A 22,150-nucleotide genomic window follows, 5' to 3' on the forward strand; every position below is an offset into this window, starting at 1 on the left:
GAAACACAGACAGACAGACAGACAGCAGCAGCAGCAGCAGGAGAAATGGAGGAGTAATGTGAGCAGCTATTGTTTGACGTAATAGCTGGTGGCAGAGTGGCAGCAGAAGCTAATTCTGTGTACCCTGGCAGTGGGAAACACAGACAGACAGCAGCATCAGCAGGAGGAATGGAGGAGTAGTGTGAGTGTGGCAGCAGGCAGGCAGCGTGACATAATAGCCCTGGTACCTAGCGGTGATACCAGGGCTGTAAATAAACACAGCAGGCAGGAGGTCCCAGACAGCGGTCGTGTAGCCCACATTGTGTCCAATACACAACTGGGACAACACAGTTTTCAACCCGGGCACCTCAGAAAAATTAAACCTTTTTTTTTTTTTATGGTTTTGTAGTTTTGGTTTTACAACCAATTACACAGATATAGCTATTTTTTGACGTAATAGCTGGTGGCAGAGTGGCAGCAGAAGGTAAATCTGTGTACCCTGGCGTTGGGAAACACAGACAGACAGCAGCATCAGCAGGAGGAATGGAGGAGTAGTGTGAGTGTGGCAGCAGGCAGGCAGCGTGACATAATAGCCCTGGTACCTAGCGGTGATACCAGGCCGTAAATGAACACAACAGGAGGTCCCAGACAGCGGTCGTGCAGCCCACATCGTGTCCAATACACAACTGGGACAACACAGTTTTCAACCCGGGCACCTCAGAAAAATTAAACCTTTTTTTTTTTTTTTTTAATGGTTTTTTGGTTTTGTTTGTAAAACAAATTACACAGATATATAGCTATTGTTTGACGTAATAGCTGGTGGCAGAGTGGCAGCAGAAGGTAAATCTGTGTACCCTGGCAGTGGGAAACACAGACAGACAGCAGAAGGGCAGTACACAGCAGCCCACTGTAGGTGTAAAATGTGTGGCTGCAGGCGACGTAATAGTCAAAGTGAACCAGGCTGGCTTAGTGAGCAGGAGCCAGGAGGTGGTAAAGGGTGGTAAGGCACATTAACGATGGTTCTTAGCCAGTTCATGTCCCCCTCTCGCCGACAACAGGGGCCAGGAACTCGCCTTCCACCCACGCCTGGTTCATCTTGAGAAACGTCAGTCTGTCCACAGACTTGTGAGACAGACGTGAGCGTTTCTCGGTGACCACACCACCAGCTGCACTGAAGCAGCGCTCGGACAGCACGCTGGAAGGGGGGCAGGACAGCACTTCCAGGGCGTACTGCGCCAGCTCGCTCCAGATCTCCAGGCGCTTGACCCAATACTCCATGGGATCAACAGGGGCATCGCTGTCAAGCCCGCTGTAGGACCCCATGTAGTCAGCCACCATGCGGGTCAGGCGCTGGCTGTGACCGGTGGAGGATGCTGCTGCATGCACCTCCTCTCTAGTCACTGCTGCCGGAGCCTCTACAGTCCTGTAGAGCTCGTGGCTGAGAGACAGCAGGTCTGTGGGGCGCTTGCTGCTGGATGCAGGCACCTGCTGCTGCCTCTGTGCTGGCTGCTGGACAGTGGGGGTGGAAGGCTGGGGGAAGGCTTCCTCCAAGCGCTCAACAAGGGCCTGCTGCAAGCTCCTTATTTGTTGCGCTGGGTCTCCTCCTGCAGGCGGCAGGAACTGGCTCAACTTCCCCTTGAGGCGTGGGTCCAACATCATGCTGATCCAGATGTCCTCCCTCTGCTTCATCTGGATCACCCTGGGGTCTCTGCGCAGGCACGTCAGCATGTGCGCTGCCATTGGGAAGAGGCGGGCCACGTCTGCTGGCACATCGACGGCAGTGCTGCTGTCCTCATCCTCCTCCTCTGCCTCGTCAGCCTCATCCTCTCTCCACCCCCGCACCAACTCAGCTGCACTGTGCTGCTCCCCCTCATCAGCAGCAAGGTCAGGGACCTCCACCAATTCCTCCTCCTCCTCCCCCTCAGAGGTGGACTGTGCAGCTGCTTGCCGATCCTGCTGGTCCAAGGCTGCCGCTCCCTGTTCCAGCAAAGCATCGAGGGCCCTGTTCAGCAGACAAACCAGGGGCACCCACTCGCAGACCATAGCATGGTCCCTGCTCACCATGTTAGTGGCCTGCAGAAAGGGAGCCAGCACTAAGCACACCTGCTGCATGTGCCTCCAGTCATCATCGGGGACGATGGACGGGATGTTGCTGGTCTTGTCCCTTCTCTGAGCGGCGGAAACAGTGGCCAGGGCAAGGTACTGGTTGACAGCGTGCTTCTGTTCAACCAGACGCTCCAACATCGCCAGGGTGGAGTTCCAGCGAGTCGGAACGTCAAGGATCAGCCGATGGCGTGGCAGATCCAGCTCCTTTTGCACGTCTTCCAGGCTCGCACAGGCTGCAGCCGAGCGCCGGAAGTGACGCACAACGTTCCTTGCCGTTTCCAGCAGTTCGCCCATCCCCTGGTAGGTGCGCAAGAACTTCTGCACTACCAGGTTCAGCACGTGGGCAAGACAGGGGATGTGGGTCAGGTTTCCCCTGTCTATTGCGGCAACCAGATTGGCCCCATTGTCGGCCACCACCTCTCCGACTCTGAGGCCTCTGGGGGTCAGCCAAATCCTCTCCTGCTCCTGGAGTTTGGCCAACACATGGGTTGCCGTCAGCTTGGTCTTCCCAAGGCTGACCAAGTGCAGCAGCAGCGCTTGGCAGTGGCGGGCCTTCACGCTGCTGCTGAGGCGGGGGGTTTGGCCAGGTGTGCCGGAGGATGGCAGAGGATCGGAGGAACCTGCTGCAGTTCCCCTGACCCTGCGGGGTGGCACCACCCACTGTGTTGCTGCTGCTGCTGTGCCCGCTGCTGCTCTCCCATCCTCACCCCCTTCCACCAAGCTGACCCAGTGGACAGTGAAGGACAGGTAGCGGCCTGTCCCGAGGCGGCTGCTCCAGGAGTCCATGGTGACGTGGACCCTTTCACCAACCGCGTGCTCCAGCCCTCGCTCCACATTGGCCATCACAAAGCGGTGCAGTGCAGGAATGGCCTTGCGGGAGAAAAAGTGTCTGCTGGGGAGCTGCCAGTCTGGGGCTGCGCAAGCAAGCAGCGCACGAATGTCGCTCCCCTCCTGCACGAGCGTGTACGGCAGGAGTTGGGAGCACATGGCCCGTGCCAGCAAGCCGTTCAGCTGCCGCACGCGACGGCTGCTGGGAGGCAGAGCCCTAACCACCCCCTGGAAGGACTCGCTCAAAAGGCTCTGGCGTGGCCTTTTGCTGGCACGGGAATCAGCAGACACAGCGGAGGAGGCCACTGAGGACTGGCTGCCAGAACAGGCCTCAGTGTCGGCGGCAGGAGTTGCAGAGGGGGGAGGAGCAGTGCGTTTCCGCACTCCTGCTGGTGCTGCTGGAGGAGCAGGAGGGCGGGTGGCTGCTGTTGCTGCTGCTGCTTAAGGCTGTGCAGTGATGGGTGTGGTGCCACTGCCAGCACCAGATGCCTTCAGCCTCTGGAACTCCTCATGCTGGTGGAAATGTTTCGCAGCAAGGTGGTTGATGAGCGAGCTGGTGCTGAACTTTAAGGGGTCTGCACCTCTGCTCAACTTCCGCTGACAGTGGTTGCAAGTGGCATACTTGCTGTACACAGTGGGCATGGTGAAATATCGCCAGATTGGTGACAGAAACATCCCCCTACGGCATGGAAGCGCTGCTGCCTGTCTCCCTGTGGTGGTTGGGGGGGGGGCTTGGGTGCGGCTGGTGGTGGTACTGGCAGATGCTGCTGCTGCTGAGCCTGAGACACCAGCAGGCTGTGGGACCTGCCTACTGCTGCCAATGCTTGCAATGATGCGCCTCCTTGCAAGGCCCACAAGAGCATCCTCCTCCTCCTCCTCCTCAGAGCTGCTGAGGACGACATCCCCTGGAGGTGGTGGCACCCAGTCTCTGTCTGTCACCGGGTCATCATCATCCTCCCCCTCCTGAAACATGTCCTGCTGGGATGATGACCCCCCAAACTCCTCTCCTGATGCATGGATGGGCTGCTTGACTGTCGCCACAGTCTTGCTGTCCAATCCCTCATCCCCCAAAGTGCCCATCAGCATCTCCTCCTCAAAATCGCCAACAACAGCAGACAATACCCTGATGGTGCCTGGGGTAAAAAGACTGCTGAGTGACAGGTCGCCAACTTGTGACGGTGAACTGGCCTCCTCCCCAGACCCTGCTGGGCGGCTGCTGCGAACAGGAGTGGTGGTGGTGGTGGTGAGGGTGGAGGCCTCGGATGCAGAGCTGATGGCGGGCTGCTCATCCTCCGTCATGAGTTGCACCACAGTGTCTGCATGCTTTTCCTCAATGGGACGTTTCCGACCCGGCTGGAGGAAAATCGGAGCAGGTGCTACACGCTGCTGCTGCTGTGTCTCTGCAGCGTGAGTTGCAGATGCTCCTGCTGGGCGGCGCCCAAGGCGTCCACGGCCAGTGGCTATGGGAGGAATGTTAGCCACTGACGCTGCTGCTGCTGCTGCGGAACTGTGCATGGTGGCGCGGCCGCGGCCTGCCACAATGCTGCTCCCTCTCCTCCTGATTCCCTTGCTGCCCTTCCCCTTGCCCAAACCGCGCTGGCTGCCACTTCCAGACATCTTCGATGTTTTGGGCGTATAGACAAAAGTTTTTTAAAAGGGCGGGTGAAAAGTGGGGTACTTTAAAGAGAACCCGAGGTGTGTTTAAAGAATGTTATCTGCATACAGAGGCTGGATCTGCCTATACAGCCCAGCCTCTGTTGCTATCCCAAACCCCACTAAGGTCCCCCTGCACTCTGCAATCCCTCATAAATCACAGTCGTGCTGTGAGGCTATGTTTACATCTGTAGTGTCAGTCTCAGATGCTCCCCCGCCTCCTGCATAGCTCCGGTCCCTGCCCCCGTCCCTTCCCTCCAATCAGCAGGGAGGGAAGGGATGCAGGCGGGGACTGGAGTTCTGCAGGAGGCGGGGAGAGCAGCAGACTGACACTATAGAGATAAACACAGCAGCTCTGACAAGCTGTTTGTCAGCAGCATGGCTGTGATTTATGAGGGATTGCAGAGTGCAGGGGGACCTTAGGGGGGTTTGGAATAGCAACAGAGGCTGGGCTGTATAGGCAGATCCAGCCTCTGTATCCAGATAATATTCTTCAAACCCACCTCGGGTTCTCTTTAATGGAGTGGGTTGGTGGGTGAGGTGACTGAGTGAGTGTCCCTAGTACAGTAAGTAAGTAGTAACAGTCAGGAAGTACAACTAGCAGTTACAATAATCAGTAGTAATCACAAGTAAATTTAGTGTGTGTACACTACAGACAGTGAGTGCACGCACGCGCAAACACGCGCAGGAGCTAGCCTATGAACAGTGACTGAGTGAGTGTCCCTAGTACAGTAAGTAAGTAGTAACAGTCAGTAAGTACAACTAACTAATTACAATAATCAATCAGTTATCAGAAGGAAATAGAGTGTGTGTAGTGTGTGTACACAGACAGTGAGTGCACACACGCAGGAGCTAGTAGCCTATGAACAGTGACTGAGTGTCCTAGACTCCTAGTACAGTAAGAGTAAGTAGTAACAGTAAGTACAACTAACTAATTACAATAAGCAATCAGTTATCAGAAGGAAATAGAGTGTGTGTAGTGTGTGTACACAGACAGTGAGTGCACACACGCAGGAGCTAGTAGACTATGAACAGTGACTGAGTGTCCTAGACTCCTAGTACAGTAAGAGTAAGTAGTAACAGTAAGTACAACTAACTAATTAGAATAAGCAATCAGTTATCAGAAGGAAATAGAGTGTGTGTACACAGACAGTGAGTGCACACATGCAGGAGCTAGTAGCCTATGAACAGTGACTGAGTGTCCTAGACTCCTAGTACAGTAAGAGTAAGTAGTAACAGTAAGTACAACTAACTAATTACAATAAGCAATCAGTTATCAGAAGGAAATAGAGTGTGTGTAGTGTGTGTACACAGACAGTGAGTGCACACACGCAGGAGCTAGTAGCCTATGAACAGTGACTGAGTGTCCTAGACTCCTAGTACAGTAAGAGTAAGTAGTAACAGTAAGTACAAACAACTAACTAATTACAATAATCAATCAGTTATCAGAAGGAAATAGAGTGTGTGTAGTGTGTACACAGACAGTGAGTGCACACACGCAGGAGCTAGTAGCCTATGAACAGTGACTGAGTGTCCTAGACTCCTAGTACAGTAAGTAGTAACAGTAAGTACAACTAACTAAATACAATAAGCAATCAGTTATCAGAAGGAAATAGAGTGTGTGTAGTGTGTGTACACAGACAGTGAGTGCACACACGCAGGAGCTAGTAGCCTATGAACAGTGACTGAGTGTCCTAGACTCCTAGTACAGTAAGTAGTAACAGTAAGTACAACTAACTAATTACAATATTCAATTACAATAATCAATCAGTTATCAGAAGGAAATAGAGTGTGTGTAGTGTGTACACAGAAAGTGAGTGCACACACGCAGGAGCAGCTAGTAGCCTATGAACAGTGACAGTGAGTGTCCTAGTACAGTTACAGTATATAACTACAATACTAATACAATCAGTAGTAAAGGACAGCAGAAATACTGGTATAGAATAGAGAGAAATAAACAGAGGACAGGAGGACAGCTGCCCACACAGGCAAGGCCCTGAGGCCTAAAGCTGTAAGCCTGCAGCAGCTGGCCTGTCTCTATGTAACACAAAAGCTACTAACTAAAATACAATGTCTAACTAACTAACAACAATATAGTTGTGTATTAGAGGTGTATGTGAGCAAAAACGCTAGGTAAATGACCACAATAAAGCTCTTGCTAAGCCAAAGCACAAAGGAGCAACTCTCTCTCTATGCAAGTCTCAGGCAAGGACGGAGAAACGTAACATGGCGGCCGCTATTTATAGGGTAGGGGCTGGCCAGGGTCCCCCTCTGTGATTGGCTGCCGTCAGAGGGCCTGGGAGCCCTCTGATTGGCTCTAAGGACATCAATCTGGGCTATGACGCTATTCGAGCTCGGTACCGAGCTCGAATAGCGCCGTTTGCTCGAATAGCTCGAATAGTGAATGGGCTATTCGAGTGTACGCGAATAGCCCATTCGAATAGCTACAGCTATTCGGAGCTCGAATACCGAGCTCGAATAGCTGGAAAAGAGCTCGAATATTCGAGCTACTCGAATATTCGAGCTCTGCTGAGCACCACTGGCCCTCACTGGCATTAGTTGTGTATGATGCAGTGGAGGGTGGCTGGGAAATGTACCGGGTGAGACGGAGGAGGAACGGAGTGGCCGGGGAGGACAGTGATGGAGCCCAAGGCCTGCATGGGGCTGGAGAAAGTCTCAGGTAAGTATAAAAGGTAGTACATGTATATGTACATACACCGCTCAGCCACCATACCTTCCGAGGGGAGCCAGGTCCCAGCAGCCAACACTCATATCCAACATTTCTTCACAGAACACCGCTCTGCTCACCAAGGATGCACTTACATTGTCTTTATTGATAAAAGCAGAATAACAAGGAATAGATAACATGTGCCGGACAGAAATGAGCTCTTAGTCATATAGCCTTAATTACAGTCAACAGATGTCTGCTTAAAGTGGACCTGAACTCTTGCACAGACAGAAGGAAAACAGAGAGAAATGCCCCCTGTATGTATTTAGAGAGTTTAGCCTGTCTAATTCATCCTTATCTGTGACAAGTGTAATCTGCCTCTGCAGAACAGCTAATTTGTAAACAAAGCATATTAACCCTGGGCTACTTCCTTGAAAGCAGTAAGTAGACACACTGATGAGTAATTGCAGGATTTGTATTCTCTGCAATGAATAAATGTTTTTCTTTAAAGGTTATTATGCTGTTGCTTATCTTTTAGAGCAGAGAGGAAGATCTGAGTTCAGGTCTATTTTGAATAGTAGTGTGATGTCCCTCCACCAGGCAATGGGAATGATAATCTAAAGGGGAACACAACCTCACAGAGTAACAAACATGATTAAGTAGTAATATGCAGGAGAACAGAGGTGATTAAAAGGCCAGAGGTGCCTGGCTCTTCTACTGACCACATATGCTATTGCTCCATTGTTATTGCCTGATGAAGTGGGATCAAACCTGCGAAATGCGTTGCATATTTGGAGTTCATAAATAAAATATATTGACTGTCTTTACTACAGTTGTTGTGTGTCTACTTGGAGGAGGTAAGTCCACCACTGCCTCCTCTATTTACCAAGAATTTGGTTTTTCAGCTCATTTAGCTTCCTTTTATCCTTTTGCCGCCTCTGTTCTCCTGCATAATGTGGAGTCCACCCTGGGTGGAGGGTTGAACCCCCTTTTTCTCATCTACAGAGAGCGACTTCTTATTCCTGAGTGGGGTCAGGATAATCTTCCCACCTGCCTTTACAGTGGTTGCCTAATGGTAACCCTGGTTTGTGAGTATTAATATTTACTCTATCTAGTAATCATTTACTAGTACATAGTACACTATTGGGGCTCTTGGTGTTCCTTTTTTTTTAATGATGATGTAGTAAGAACAGGATAAGAGCATCTTCCATGAGGAAATATGATTAATTACAACCATAAAACATATTTTTTAAGTAGCCAAGTTTATTGGAGAAGTAAGGCAAATACACATTAGTGAGAGAGTACAACAAAGTGTCAGATGATACATTAGAGGCCTGGAATAGGCACATCAGGATACATATAAACGTCAAGCACTTGGCCTACTTTTAGATATACAGTATATATACTATAGAACAGTCATAAACATTAACAGTTGCCTTAGAGGATACAAAACAACCAGCAGTAATATGAAGGAGCTCGGACGTCAGCTGGAGATTAATAACAGTGATGGGTACTCAGTATAGGGGATATATTATAACTTAGTGTGTGGGGAATTTATCCAGGTAGAGCAGATTTGGTCACATAAGATTGGGTACCTCTGCGGTGATATACTGCCTTGTGGAGGGGAAGCATCCGATTCACAGACCTGACCCACTCAGTGCACGAGGGCGCTGTGGTAAGTCTCCAACACTTGGTGAGGAGTTAGCGAGCTATGTGACGCGTCTCTATAGCAAATTGTGTCAGGAATTTTCCAGTAAAGGATTCAGGAAATATATAAAGGAGGCACACCTTTGGGGCAGCCCATATAGTCATTGAGGAAATAGATGACTAGCGCTCAATGGGCTTGATTCACTAAACCGTGATAACTCAAATATCACACCTTATCAAAGATATCACACCTTATCAAAGTTAACACTCCTTATCAGAGTAGCATAGCGAGCACTACAAACCCGCAAGGGCTCAGGGCAGGACGAGTGCCATTGCCAATTGGCAGGCATAAGTTCGTAGCGCTCGCTATGCTACTGTAATAAGGCGTGTTACCTTTGATAAAGTGTGATATCTTTGATAAGGTATATTTTTTAGTTATGACGGTTTAGTGAATGAAGCCAAATATGTAATAACCTGAGGACAGGTCCACTTTATGTGTAAAAAGCATTTGGGGCAGTTAGGCTGCATACCAGAGTCTTCTGTCATGCTGCTCCTATATTATGGAACTCCTTACCTCAGCAGTTCAGGACAGCTCCATCTCTGGCTGTGTTGAAATTCAGACTGAAAACCCACCTGTTCAGTTTGGCAATTGCAGAAATATAATTTTATTCTCTGTGTTAATACTTCATCCCACTACCAATTACTGAATCTGAGAAAGCCTAAACGCTTTGAATCCTATGGGAGAAAAGGAGCTATAAACAAGGTATTGTTGTTACATTTGGATAGGCGGACAGAAGGAAAACAGAGAGAAATGCCCCCTGTATGTATTTAGAGTTTAGCCTGTCTAATTCACTCTCGTCTGTGACTAATCACTAGTGTAATTTGATCTCTCAGCTGTGTCAGGTGTGGTATTTTTACTGCACCCCACTGCTGGGCAATGACAGTCTATGGAAACGTTAATACTTCAGCAGTACGGCATGAGTGATGAATTCACCACATTCCTGAGGCAGGTCCCAAACTACATTACCACGCTGCTCCTGCAGCGATCTATGTTGGCCCGGAAGTCATGTTAGTCTATGGCAACGCGTGGATTTTAAAAGTTACTGATGCAAAGTCCCAGCGCATGCGTGGAGGCGTATTTTTACAATACGCTTCCATGCACTTCTGCATACCCTGAGGCAGGAAGTGACCACAAGCGCGTGTCACTTCCTGCTTGGCCCAATGCCAGATGGGGAATACTGCGTAGTAATGTGGTATTCCCCTAAGGCCTGTTTTTGTAGTGTGAAACCAGCCTCAGGAATCTCGACAGAGCAGTTTGTAATTTGTAAATGCTGGATGTTAACCCTATGTCTGCTTCTATGAAAGCAGGAAGTAGACACTCTGCAGATTCATTGCAGGAATTGAATCAGCTGTAACAAAGATATATTTTTTCTTTAAAGGTCATTATGATGTTGCTTATCGTTTAGAGCAGGGAGGAAGATCCGAGTTCAGGTCCTCTTTATATAGTAGTGTGATGTCCCTCCGCCAGGCAATGCAAATGATAGTCTAAAGGGGAACACAACCTCACATAGAGTAACAGACATGATGATGTAGTAAGAACAGGATAAGAGCATCTTCCATGAGGAAATATGATTAATTACAACCATAAAATATATTTTTAAAGTAGCCAAGTTTATTAGAGAAGTAAGGCAAATACACATTAGTGAGAGAGTACAGAAAAGTGTCAGATGATACATGGCTGGAATCAGGTGTGTGGGGAGCAACCTTAGTCAGTCGCTCCAGTGTTACATCCCACTCATCCTCTGATATCCCCTCCATCCCGCTCCCAGGCCGTCCGGCGGGAGGCAGCACAGCGGGAGCCATAGGGGGTGCCCAGTGCACCCCACATACTGCATACCGCATGATGTACAAGATATGACTCATGATCCTGCCTCATTAGCAGAGAATTAGGCAGCAAGTTTATTAAAGTAAACCTGAAGGGAAAAGTGCCCCAATAAATACTTTCCTCAGTATCCCCGTACCTCTCCCCCCACCAATCCAGTGCTGGGAACACCAAACTTCCTCAACAGGAACTCTTGATGAGAACCAATCTGAGCAGACAGGAGAAACTAGCACTAAAAATCTCACAGCAAACAAAGCTACAGTTATTAGAGAAGCGGACGAGGGAGGAGGAGTGATGCTGCGAAACAGAACAGCTCACACCAAAGAAGCCAGACGGATTCAATGATTACAGTTATAAAAAATTAACGAAAGAACCTACAGATATTTGTCTGTCCAAATATAATTCACTTTTATCAGAAGCTCTTAAAAATAATATTTTAAACAAGGATTCATTTAATTTTATTAACAGTTAAAATCCCACAAACCGCTTTCTTTTATCATCTGCCAAAAATCCATAAGGATCCACTAAACATACCAGGACGTAACATAACAATTTATCACATCTCGTAGATCTCCACCTGCAATAATTTGCACAAACATTAACAGCATATTTAACCACTTCACTTCATTCGCCTATAACTTTGTTACTGCTTATCACAACAAAACAATCTATATCTTGTTTTTCACCACCAATTAGGCTTTCTTTGGGTGGTACTTTTTACTAAGAATTATTTTATTCAAACTGCATTTTAACAGCAAAAATAAGTTTAAAAAAAAAAAAAAAAAAACATTATTTCTCAGTTTTAGGTCATTATAGATGTAAAATAATACATGCTACCGTAATTAAAACCTACACATTTTATTTGCCCATTTGTCCCGTTTATTGCAAATAAAATATTTCCCTAGTACAATGTATGGTGCCGATATTTTATTTGGAAATCAAGGTGCATTTTTTCAGTTTTTTCGTTCGTCACTATTTACAAGCCCATAGTTTCAAAATTAACAGTAATATACCCTTTTGACATACATATTAAAAAAGTTCAGTCCCTAAGGAAACTATTTATGTAATTTTTATTGTCATTTTTTTTAACATAAAAAAAAATATTTGGGTAATTATGTGATCGTGTGGGAGGTAAAGAGTTAATTTTAAATGTATTTGTGAGTCTTTTTATTAAAATAAATGTGTGTAGATGTAAATTTACTATTTGGCCACAAGATGGCCTCACGCATTACTATCACTACGCAAATAGGAAGTAATGCATGGACGTGTTACGTGGGAAGCTACAAATGATCGCAGCATCTCAATGATCATCGATCATTCAAATGGGGACACAGATTAATGAATGGGAACTACGTTCCCACCTATTCATTTCCTGTCTAATGTTCGGCAGCGATAACAAGCGCGGGAGCGAGCAGGAGAGCGTGCTGGCAAGGGACATAGTACCTACGTCCCTGGAGGTGAAGAGGGAATTTGCAAGAACGTAGATACTTGTCCCGGGGAGGGAAATTGGGTAAAAGATACTACACATACCATAACCACTCTGGAAAAGTAAACACAAAGGAAACTCCGCCCCCTACTGTGATCAGCTCCGCCCACTTGCTTGAGACACTCTGTAGTAAAGAGGCTCCAGACAGGAATCCTAGTGTGGTCATTCTGTCTGGGAGCAAGTAAGATGGTGTCTCCCTAACAGCTGCACCCTCTGTGACTTCTCCCTCACCCAGCATCCACAGTGACCTCTTCCTCCACCGAGCACCCACAGTGTCTTCCTCCAGTAGCCACACTCATATATTCTTCCCCAGCACCCACAGTGACCTTTCCCTCCCCCTGCAGTTCCCCCTCATGTCCCCACCAGCACCTAAAGAGAATTCCCATCCCAAAAGCAGCACCTACAGCGACCTCCCCCCATCCCCAGCACCCACAGTGACCTCTCCCAACACCCAGCATCCACAGTGTCTTCTCCCCCCAGCAACCACCCTGACCTCTGCTTCCCCCAACCTTTACAGTGACCTCCCCCTCCCCCAGCACTCACACTGACATCTACTTCCCCCAACATCCACACTGACCTCTCCCTCGCCCAGAAACCACAGTGATCTCCCCTTCCTCCAGCACCCACAGTGACCTCACACCCCAATCACCCACAGTGACTTCTCCCTCCCCAAGCACCCACACTGACCTCTACCTCCCCCAGAACCAACAGTGACCTCTACCTCCCTAGCAGCAACTCTACCATCCATAGCAGCACCCAAAGTCACCTCCCACCCCCATCAATTCCACCAATATCCAGCACCCACATTGCACTCACCCAGTAATATCCACTATAATAATCACCCATAACTGCAGTCTTTTTTGGTTTAGATAAGTACCCTGTGGCTGCCACCTAGTGGCAGTTTTATGTTCTGACTCTCTTACCCCTTTTTCTACTCCTTCATTTACTTGCCATTTACTTGGGGCGAGGACATTTTTTACATGCCGCAGAGACTCAAGGTCGCTGATTAAATTTACACATAGACACGGATTGGCCCAGACGGCCTAAACAACCTACAAATAGTTTTTTGAATTATTGTATTGAAATGTGTATGTAACAAAGACACCATTGTTTGCCTGATAAAAGGTGGATTGGCCCCCTGAAACGCTTTGTAGAAAGATACTTTCAATTAAAGACAAACAGTAACTTTACATTCAGGTCTCCCTTCCATCTTTCTACATGCATTACTTTTCAGAAATCCAACGCTGCCACCATCCCCCCCAGCCAGCGTCTTGGTTAGAGCTGGACGTGATCTTTTATTCATTTATTCATTGATTTTATGAAGGAGTCTCTCCCTCCAGGATAGAATCTCAAGTAGCCCACACGTGTACACAGCTGTGACGGTACAGCCAGCACTGTAACACGAACAGCTACATTTCCAGCCAGCGGTTCCAGTGACTCTCCCTCCAACTACAAGCTTCCTTCCTGGGGGGAAAAGAAGCTGCAACCAACCTGCTCCCTGGTCAGAAGAGGACATAAGCCTGCTTGCTGATAACACCAGTATGGGCTCGTCAGCTACATCTTCAGGTGAGATCTGTCTACGACTGGCTGGTTTCCTTCCTATTTCAAGTAGTCTGAGTGCACTCTCCTTTGCTTTCTCCCTACCCCCTGTCCTCGGCAAACCTCCTCACAAGCGCTTGTGGAAGAATGTGCCTGTTCACACTCCCGTCCATGAACAAGCGTGGATGCACTGAGCAGAGGCAGGACTGCCTTTGCCTATTCAGTTGCAAAGAACCTTAAAAGTTCGGCTTTTTATCTGTGGAGCCTAAACAACTCCATGATACTGTGCAAGCACAAGGCATCCCGCGCAGTGTGCCTGCCTGCATATACAGGAAACATGTTCCCTGAACAGGGTTAGGCCCCTAGCGCACTAAAACATAACTTTTATTAGTTCTATTAAAATCAGGTATATCAAAGGTACAGCATTTATAAAACAAAAACAGCTGCGTTGGTGTTTGACACTATTGTGTCACATATGTATCATATCACAGGGATGGATCACTTTCAGGCAGATAAAGATTGTACATCTATGTGCATGTGTCGAGGAGAGGGAAGGAATCTCCTCTCCAGCACCTATGCACAGCTAGTACATGCACAAATAGGACCTGCTGATCACACCCTCTTGCACCAAACACTGGTCTAACGGACAGTAGGGGATCACACCATGCAAACAGTGTACAAAATTACAAATAATTCAACATGTTTCGGCTAAACGCCTTCGTCCGGAGTGAATACATATATACAGTGCTGTGCATCAAACATATACAATGCCCCTGCCCCACATAACTGTCAGCATATATAGCCCCTATCAGAGCTAATAAAAGTTATGTTTTAGTGCGCTAGGGGCCTAACCCTGTTCAGGGAACACGTGTCCTATACAAATCCCCCGAGTACTCTATTAAGTATTTGCATATACAAGAACCCAGCTTTGACCTTCCAGACGGTGCAAGCACAAGGCATCCTGCGCAGTGTGCATGCCTGTATGCATGGGAGCCCAGCTGTTACCTTCCAGAGGGTGCAAGCACAAGGCATCCCGCGCAGTGTGCATGCCTGTATGCATGGGAGCCCAGCTGTGACCTTCCAGAGGGTGCAAGCACAAGGCATCCTGCGCAGTGTGCCTGCCTGCATGGATGGGAGCCTGGCTGTGACCTTCCAGAGGGAGCAAGCACAAGGCATCCCGCGCAGTGTGCCTGCCTACATGGACTGGAACGTGGTTTTGACCTTCCAGAGGGTGCAAGCACAAGGCATCCCATGCAGTGTGCCTGCCTGCATGGATGGCCCAGCTGTGACCTTCCAGAGGGTGCAAGCACAAGGCATCCCGCGCAGTGTGCCCGCCTGCATGGATGGCCCAGCTGTGACCTTCCAGAGGGTGCAAGCACAAGGCATCCCGCGCAGTGTGCCTGCCTGCATGGATGGGAGCCTGGCTGTGACCTTCCAGAGGGTGCAAGCACAAGAGATCCCGTGCAGTGTGCCTGCCTGCATGGATAGGAGCCCAGCTGTGGCCTTCCAGAGGATGCAAGCACAAGGCATCCCACGCAGTGTGCCTGCCTGCTTGGATGGGAGCCCAGCTGTGACCTTCCAGAGGATACAAGCACAAGGCATCCCGTGCAGTGTGCTCGCCTGCATGGATGGGAGCCCGGCTGTGACCTTCCAGAGGATGCAAGCACAAGGTATCCCGTGCAGTGTGCCCACCTGCCTGCATGGATGGGAGCCCGGCTGTGACCTTCCAGAGGGTGCAAGCACAAGGTATCCCATGCAGTGTGCTCGCCTGCATGGATGGGAGCCCAGCTGTGACCTTCCAGAGGATGCAAGCACAAGGCATCCCGTGCAGTGTGCCTGCCTGCATGGATGGGAGCCCAGCTGTGGCCTTCCAGAGGATGCAAGCACAAGGCATCCCGCGCAGTGTGCCCACCTGCATGGATGGGAGCCCGGCTGGTCTCCCCCGAGCGCCCGGGTAAAATTACCCCATTCTGTGCGGCTTATTAGTGAGCAGCGGCGACTGTGTCATTACAGCCAGCCGCTGTCAGTCAGGGACGCTGCCTCCGCCCTCCTCCTCAGTTCCCGGCAGTTGTATGTAGGGGCGGGGAATGAAGGAGACGTGTGACAAGCAGCTCAGTTGAACAGGAGACCGGAGAGGAAGCGCGGCTCAGTGTTTTCTGTGGAATGTCCAGCCAGACGCTCTCCTCCTTGCTGTATTTGTCTCGCTGCATGTTAGTGTGAATGCGAGTCTGGCTTCTGCTAATTAAGGAGGGGGGAATCTAACTCAGCTCCGCAAAGCTAGAACTTTACGATGCTTGACCCTTTGACCCCCATGATTGTCCAGTCTTGCCACTGCTTTCCTCAGCCCTAAATTGATGCCAGAAGAAGCGACTGGTGAGAGGGAGCTGCAGCTTGAGGGGTAGAGAGGAGAGTGAGCCAGTGTGCAAATGCTCACAGACTCACCCAGGGCAATGGCAGACAGAGGCAGAGAGAGATTAGTGAGACACCCCCTGGCCCTTTTGACAACCACATAGCCAGCAATATCCCGTGTGACTGACTGTCACATTACAACCAGCAGCCAGGTGCAATCTGCAGATTTGAAAATGAAACCACCAAGATTTTTCCTGTTTCCTATATATATGGGTGGTGTAAGAGAGGGGAAATCTGGTGCCAAAGCATGAGATTGATAAGCTGCCAGCTTATCAATATATCATGCTTGGGACCAGAAATCCTCTTTTCCATACTGCAACCACCCATGTATATAGGAAAAGCTGCTAGTTTCATTATCAAATCAGCAGAAAGGTAGTTAGAACTTTAAAAGGACACTTAAACTATTAAAAGAAAATGACCAGCTTGTTACCTGGGGATTCTTCCAGCCCCTAAAGTTGTTCTTGTCCCTTGCAGGGGGGTCACGGGGCGGTGGCGGGTGAGATACCCCACCTAGTAGCACCCAGCGTTTCTATACCCACCCGGCTACTTTTTCATACCACCCGGTTGGAAAAAAATTCTGGGGAGAACACTGCGGCTGTGACCTTCCAGAGGATGCAAGCACAAGGCATCCCGCGCAGTGTGCCCACCTGCATGGATGGGAGCCTGGCTGTGACCTTCCAGAGGGTGCAAGCACAAGGCATCCCGTGCAGTGTGCGTGCCTGCATGGATGGGAGCCCGGCTGTGACCTCCAGAGCAGCCTTTCTCAACCTTTTTTGACCCGAAGAACCCTTCAGAAAATTGACAAATCCTGGGGAACGCGCGTGTGTGTGTGTGTGTGTGTTTGCATGAGTGTACGTATAAATAATTTTTTTTATTCCTACATAAAAATTGGATCCATATCTCTGCATAGTATGGCACCTGTGCCCTCTTTATTTAGTGTGGCCCACTATGTCCCCCTTAGCAGGTATGGCTCCCTTTGTCCTCCTTATTAACAATTATGGCTCCCATGTGCCTTCTCCCTGTTTCTGTGGCTACTATGTCTCCCCCCTCCCCCCCCCCCCCTGTTTGTGTGGCTTTTTTGTCCTGTTTTTGTTGCTTCCGTGTTCTTTGTTTGTGCTGCTTGTTTGTCTGTTTGTGTTGCTTGTTTGTGTGCTGCTATGTCCCCCCTTTCTGTGGCCGCTTTGTCCCCCCTTTCTGTGGCCGCTTTGTCCCCCCTTTCTGTGGCTGCTTTGGTCATTGGTGTCAGTGCAGGGAACACCCCCTCCCCCATACTTACCATCTGACGTCCTTCCCTCCTCCTTGAAGCAGGGATTCTGTTTGAACTCCCGCACGTGCCGGAACTATAGACCGGGCTTCGAGTGATGCGGCTGCTTTACAGATCCATCCGCCGCATCCCTCGCAGCAGCATGAAGGAATCTTTCCGCTGCTGCAGTCATATACAGAAGCGGGACTATATTGTCCCACAGAAATGGGGAAAGTGGGACTGTTGTATCCCACAGAAGTGTCAAATTGACGCGGAACCCCGGTTGAGAATAGCTGTTCCAGAGGGTGCAGCGCTGGATCGCTGATCGGGAAAAGGATGTGGGGGGCCTGGGGAGGACCCAGAGGGGTACGGATCTGACTTGTGCTTTATTTTCACTTGCAATGGAATAAATAGAAGATGAACACAACCAATTACTAATCAGGCTTAGTACTATATGTAGCCATGTTTATCCCATCATCCCACCTCAGTTCAGGGACTTGCTTTACAAACCAATGCGCTGAGTAGCATGAAAGAGCCCCGGGGACTCTGTATAATATGCTGCCAGGTGCGTCTAGCAAGAAATAACCCACAACCAAAACATTTCCCACACTCAGTGCAGTAACAGAGCTTCTCACTAGTGATGGTCAAGTAGATGCAAATAACTTTGAGTTGATGCACATTTATGCAAATTGTTATGCAAATTTATTCGGCATGAAAATGAACCAATCGGACTTTACGTCAGCAGGAATTGATTGCTTAATTTTCAAGCTGCATACATTTGCATCAACTCGAAGTTATTTGCATCGACTTGACCATCACTACGTCTCACCAGCATTGTGAGAGGGAGAAGCGTAACTGAACAAGCCTGTTATTGGCCGCTGCACTCCACTCTCCATACTCCCTACTTCCGGCTGTGTTGGGGAGATGGAGAGCAGTATGCTGCGGCCACTTCAGGCTCACTAAAGGTGAAGTTATGTTTCACTGACTCTTACTTACCAGCTGTGTGAGGTTTCTCATGTCTGAGAAGATGTGATTTATGTACAAAACATTTCCCACACTCAGCACATGAATACGGCTTCTCACCAGTGTGAGATCTCTCATGACTGAGAAGATGTGATTTCTGTACAAAACATTTCCCACACTCAGCACATGGATACGGCTTCTCACCAGTGTGCGTTCTCTCATGGAGGACAAGATAGGATTTCTGTACAAAACATTTCTCACACTCAGCACATGGATACGGCTTCTCACCAGTGTGAGTTCTCTCATGGATGACAAGGTCTGATTTCCATACAAAACATTTCCCACACTCAGCACATGAATAGGGCTTCTCACCAGTGTGAGTTCTCTCATGACTGACAAGGTCTGATTTCCGTACAAAACATTTCCCACACTCAGAACATGAATACGGCTTCTCACCAGTGTGAGTTCTCTCATGGATGACAAGCTGTGATTTATGTACAAAACATTTCCCACACTCAGTACATGAATACGGCTTTACACCAGTGTGAGTTCTCTCATGGATGACAAGGTCTGATTTCCGTACAAAACATTTCCCACACTCAGTACATGAATATGGCTTCTCACCAGTGTGAGTTCTCTCATGACTGACAAGATGTGATTTCTGTAGAAAACATTTCCCACACTCAGCACATGAATACGGCTTCTCACCAGTGTGAGTTCTCTCATGGTTGATGAGGCCTGATTTCTGTACAAAACATTTCCCACACTCAGCACATTAATACGGCTTCTCACCAGTGTGAGTTCTCTCATGGATGACAAGGTCTGATTTCCATACAAAACATTTCCCACACTCAGCACATGAATAGGGCTTCTCACCAGTGTGAGTTCTCTCATGACTGACAAGGTCTGATTTCCGTACAAAACATTTCCCACACTCAGAACATGAATACGGCTTCTCACCAGTGTGAGTTCTCTCATGGATGACAAGCTGTGATTTATGTACAAAACATTTCCCACACTCAGCACATGAATACAGCTTCTCACCAGTGTGAAATCTCTCATGACTGACAAGGTCTGATTTCCGTACAAAACATTTCCCACACTCAGCACACGAATAGGGCTTCTCGCCAGTGTGTGCTCTCTCATGGATGACAAGCTGCTTTTTCCGTACAAAACATTTCCCACACTCAGCACATGAATATGGCTTCTCACCAGTGTGAGTTCTCTCATGATTGACAAGGTCTGATTTCTGTACAAAACATTTCCCACACTCAGCACATGAATACGGCTTCTCACCAGTGTGAGTTCTCTCATGGTTGATGAGGCCTGATTTCTGTACAAAACATTTCCCACACTCAGCACATGAATACGGCTTCTCACCAGTGTGAGTTCTCTCATGGTTGATGAGGCCTGATTTCTGTACAAAACATTTCCCACACTCAGCACATGAATACGGCTTCTTGCCAGTGTGAGATCTCTCATGGATGACAAGCTCTTTTTTCTGTACAAAACATTGCCCACACTCAGCACATAAATAGGGATTCTCTCCAGTGTGAATTCTCTTGTGTATGCCAAGACTTGATTTTTTCACAAAACCCTTCCCACGTGTGGAACAGGAATGAGACCCTCCATCAGGGGGAGAGCTGTGCTGGGGATGAGGCCCCTCAGGACTATACAGGTGAGGGGGGTCTGGGGGAATATTTGGGGTAACCAGGATATCTGCAGGAGACTCTTGTCCGATGACATCTTCATCCGTTGTACTGTCTGTGGATACAGAGAGACGAGTCTCTGGGAGGTTCCTGATGCCGGGACTCTGCGCTGCAAATAGAGAAACATCATCACTTTCTGTTAGAGAATTCTGTTATCATTACGGATGGTCAGTGAGCTGCTGATAATTCCAAGTTGAGGCAAAGTTTGTGCAGACTGGAAATGGACCAGATGCAGCAGCTGCATAACTTTGCATAAAATTAGCATACAGTTTGCACCATCTCAGAGTTATTGGCATGTCACTGACCATCACAAGTTATCAGCCTGACTGAGAACTGCAGAAGGTGGAGCTCATTACAGGCGGCCAATCACATGACTACAACTTTGGCTTGCATGAAAATGTTATGTAGCTAGGAGTTCAGCCAATCAAATGCATTTCCTGACCAATCTGATTATCTGCATACAATCTGCATGACATTTGCATACACGTCAGAGGTATTTGCTTGTCACTGACCCCTCCCACACCTAAAGCATTGGCCATACATTGAGCAGCAGTGAATGTAGAGCTTGATGAGACAGTGGAAGCAATGCGTTACTCCTGTGACAACAGACCTATATGTACTTATAGCAAGAGATCTGTGTTATGTTTGTAGAGCAATGTGGTGTCACTTCCACATTCTTATTACCGCTGTGTCCTCGTGTCACTCATATGCCCCGTGTAATGTACATGTTTCTCTCTCTTATTCCCAATTAAGCAAATAAGGAAACTGTGACTGGGGATGGTCTGACATTTCCATCAGGACGCCGATTTCCAAAACGTAAATGCAACAATAGGCATAATTCACAAAGAATTTTCACCTGTTTTCCTGTTTCCACCTCGTCTATGTTATATTTTTAGGCTTCCAAAGAGCAAAAATATAATATAATTAAGGTAAGAAAAGTAATATTGAAATGAAGTTAATCAGAAACAACTTTGTGTGATTATTTTGCTTGTAAATGTGCTGAAAGGTTATTTTTATACAGTAAAGGAGAGGAAGACAATCGGTACTGCTTCTATTGCTGTTTAATCCAGAGTGTGGTGGAACACATGTAAAATATACAAGACAGTGTATCTTCAAATTGTGGCATCAAAAATATTCATTCAACGTAAACATGCATGAACGTACCATTGTCTGAGGTGGTGTGGTGGCGGTGGGTGCTGGGCACAGATAGCCTTACAGCCGTTTCACGCACAATCTGCGCTTCTACGGAGGCCGCCACCACACCCCCTCAGATAATGGTATGTTCATGCATGTTGCATGCATACGTTGAATGAATATTTTTGATGCCACAATTTGAAGATATGTAAAATGTATCAATGCGCTATAGCTAACATGTAATTACAAAGTCCAGTTGGAGTGCGCTACCACAAGGTCAGGCAGGACCTAAAAAACTTGTACACAATCGTTTAAGCGCACATCCTAATTCATATAAAAGTCCACATAAAAATCACTTAGGAATCCTCATATGCAGTTTCTTGGTCTCTTGTGCCACCATCACCATGGACACCCAACAGTAAACAGACTCACCAGATGTATTGGCCACTGCTAGACTGGCCAACCATGCACAAATCCAGGAGCCTCAGTGCTTCAGGATCCTGGTACCACTTTAATGCTGTCCTTTTAGACCACCATCATTCTCCACATTATCCATGCATAGTACCTCAAAGAAATAGCCTGCATAGCTTAACTCCGTATAACACTTAACTCTTTAATTATAAAATTGCACTCACATGCTCCAAATGGTATTTCGTACGCGTCATCACGTTATTTTTCAGGCTGCACTAATTGGCTGCCTTTATCTGCGACATACGCGTCATTACGTACGCATCATTTTAGCCTTATATACTAGTCTGCATGCTGACTGGGTGCCCCATCCCCACCTCCTATTGGCAGAACTTCCCCCTAATGACGCGTATGACGCGGATAAAGGCAGCCAATTAGTGCAGCCTGAAAAAGAACATGTGATGACGCGTACGTAGTGACGCGGATGGATGACGCG

At 48.2% G+C, this 22,150-nt stretch overlaps 1 pseudogene; it reads right to left on the reverse strand.

The window, feature by feature from the left end:
* The window catches only part of LOC137524107 (zinc finger protein 850-like), a 197,625-nt pseudogene that overhangs the window by 99,605 nt on the left and 75,870 nt on the right, over nt 1-22,150 (reverse strand).

Source organism: Hyperolius riggenbachi, chromosome 7, assembly GCF_040937935.1.
Source record: "Hyperolius riggenbachi isolate aHypRig1 chromosome 7, aHypRig1.pri, whole genome shotgun sequence".
Classification (NCBI taxonomy): domain Eukaryota; kingdom Metazoa; phylum Chordata; class Amphibia; order Anura; family Hyperoliidae; genus Hyperolius; species Hyperolius riggenbachi.